At 36.7% G+C, this 3,225-nt stretch overlaps 1 pseudogene; it reads left to right on the forward strand.

Annotated features, from left to right (window-relative positions):
* Window positions 1-1,284: 1,284 nt before the first annotated feature.
* Window positions 1,285-1,913, forward strand: LOC136169206 (serine/arginine-rich splicing factor 3 pseudogene; annotated as a pseudogene).
* The last annotated feature ends 1,312 nt before the right edge of the window (window positions 1,914-3,225 follow it).

The following is a 3,225-nucleotide window of genomic DNA, read 5'->3' on the forward strand; positions in this document are numbered from 1 at the left end:
GACCTTCACTTCTAGTCATAGCATAGAAGAGAGAAATTAAGACAAAAGCTTGACTATAGCCAAACCTTAGGATAATCGATGACCTATTTTTTATAACCCCGACATGAAAACATGAATGATGCAATCAAATTTATTTATTCAATATCTTTACTAAGAAACATGAAAAATATGGCATATAGCAGTAAGAATGGAAATGGAAGGGGCATAACAAAGGAAGACTAGGGAGAAAACCAAAGATGAGAAATGGTAGAAGCTATGAATAATAACTCGCGTAAACTATAAGATGAAGGAGACTGATCAAGAATGAGAGAGTAAGAAGCAGATTTAAATTAGTTACTCCCACATATGGCAAATCCTGAAAAAAACTCAAAGTAACCACCCCTGTTGAGGTGTCTCTGATTGCCCTGGAGCAGAAACAACCATCAACCCCTAGTCACCTGCAACCTTGTATTTTTCCATTGAGGCTACCACAAACTCAGCATAATTTAACTTGGGAAAGCCTAGACAAAAAGAGCTCAGTCATATCTGATTCCGGATAAATTCAAATGGGATTTAACTCACACAGAGTTCAAGCAGTATTATGTGCATTTCTAACGGATTAGCCCATAAATCCATGAGGGTCACATTTAGCTATTTCACTGTAGTGTTAGATTTCTTTCTTTCTTTTTTTTTTAGTTTATTTGCTTGATTCTGATTTAAACAAATCTCCAAATCCAGATAAATTTAAGTGATCACTGATGTCTTAACTGTTTACCTCCCAAGACTACCCATCTTCAAGACATTTTTTTAAAACTCCACCCTACAAGTTAGTCTTGTAAAGAGAAAAATGAACCACAATTTTGATCTCATCTTATTTAAAACCATAAATCTTAGTGATGAACTTCATAACCTGCCTTGTTTAACAACAAGAACAATTAGCTGTTTCTAAAAATTGATCATCTATCTGTGAAGAATGAAAAAGTTCATTTACTGAATTTATTCAAAGCAATTTTTTTCCTGGTTCCAGTGGCCAATCCTACTGAGGAGTTCCAGAAATGTCTCATGTATCATTGAAATAGCTCCTAGCTACTGAGGGTGACTAAATTGAAGAACATCATTTGAATTAAAAAAAAAAAAATCATCTGGCCAGAGCCTGTGGCTTTTATTTAATAATATGAGCTGACAATTTCGTGGATGCTGAGTGTGCCAGAACATCCGGGGATGCCAGGCGGAAGGCACCTGGGAAGAATTATCCTAGGATGGTGGATTTGAACCTCTGCATTTCTAACCCATGACCTCAAAATACATCATGATTCCTGGTGATTGGACTGTAAAGTTTAAGTAGGTAACCTTGGAAACAATGATAAAAAAGACTGAATTGGAACAAGCCTTTGGCTATTATGGACCACTCTGAAGTGTGTGCCCTGGAGAAGGAAATGGCGACCCATTCCAATATTCTTGCCTGAAGAATTCCATGGACAGAGGAGCCAGGCAGTCTACAGTCCATGGGATCGCAGAGAGTCGGAAATGACTGTGTGACTTTTTCCAAAGTGTGTGGGTTGCAAGGAACCCTCTAGGCTTTGCTTTTGTGGAATTTTAAGATCCCTGAGATGCAGTGGATGCTGTCTGAAAGTTAGATGGGAGAACACTATGTGGCTGCCAAGTAAGAATGGAACTGCCAAAAGGTGAAAAGATAAGTCAAAATCATGGCCCACCTCCCTCCTGGGGTCGTTCCCTTCAAGATGATTTATCGGAGGAGCAGTACTCCACCTTGAAAACAAATCTTCAAGACAGAGAAGTTTCTTTTGCAGCTGGACTAGGTCCCATTCTAAAGATAGGGGAGAGAGCGATCACTGTCCCAGGAGAGAAATCACAAGCTGCACCTATCTTTCTCTAGGGCTTGTCACCAATCTAGGTCAAATGAAAGAGAATAGAAAACCAGTTTTCTAGAGGAATGTGGTATATAGGAAATAACTTCTACAAGAGTATGTACAGAAAATTCAAGTTTTGTTTGAGACTTTATAAGTTTGTTGCACTTTTGAAATGTTTTAGCTATTCACATTTGTTTGTTTTAACAGTGACACATGAAGTTGTAATCCTCGGTGGTTTGAAATTGATCATATGAGGCATGTAATATCAGGAATTGTTACTTTAGAATGGTCCCTTAAGCAAAATGAATTTGCTTTTGAATTTTAGCCTTGCATAGACTAAGAAATCCTTGCATAATCTCTAACTCCTGCACAGCTAAAGTGTATTATTTAATATTATTAAAACAAAAAACTGGAAAAAACTGAAGACTTTTCCATAGTTGGGAAATGGTATGCAGCTGCAGTTAAGAAAACAATCTTTAAAAGCTTCTGTGAACACAGGCCAGAAGGGAAAAATTAAGCTGAGCCCTTAAACTAGATTAGACATTTGAAAATTCCACTAGTCTTCAGACCAGACAAGAGGTTGTCCAACTGGTGTAGAATCTAAAAAGTTTCAAGAAAATTAGTTTAACTTTGCTTTAGGCCATAAGTTTCTTCCGTGATTGCCATACATGAATCCATAGCTCTTTGTAACATACTTTATTTGGAAATTTGAAACTACTCAAGATACCAGTGGCCTGCCATTTTAAGGGTATGTTATAGAGCTAAACTTGGAGTTACTGGGCAAGATTATTTTCCATGCTGTCATTTAATAATTTTGTGAATCCTTGGGATAAAGTTTTGGTTACAGAACATAATATGAAGAGTTCAGAAGTTTGAGTGACAATACTGTTTTTCAAGATTTTTGGCGGGTCAAAATTAAATTCAACTCGTTTTGAAATTCTTCTATCATGTCAACCAAATGGTCTATTTTATTGTGTTTCCTGAATTTAGGGTTTCCCTGGTGGCTTAGACAGTAAAGAATCTGCCTGCAATGTAGGAGACCTGAGTTTGATTCCTAGGTGGGGAAGATCCCCTGGAGAAGGGACCAGCAACCCACTCTAGTATTCTAGTTAACATGCAGATCCATCCAAAGAACAATCATATTAAAAGTTAACATATATAGGACACTTTCCATTTCAGTTCCCATTTTAATAACTTCAATATTTCAAAACATCCTTAAAACACATACACACAGAATAACTGACAAATAAAGCATTAAGCATTTATTCCTGATCACATACCAAGTAAAAAGTGAAGCTGGAAAATTCGCAGCTATAAATTTCTATATTAGAAAAGAAGAAATACCTAAGAGCAATAATGTAAGCTAACATTTCAG

Source organism: Muntiacus reevesi, chromosome 5 (assembly GCF_963930625.1).
Source record: "Muntiacus reevesi chromosome 5, mMunRee1.1, whole genome shotgun sequence".
Taxonomy (NCBI): domain Eukaryota; kingdom Metazoa; phylum Chordata; class Mammalia; order Artiodactyla; family Cervidae; genus Muntiacus; species Muntiacus reevesi.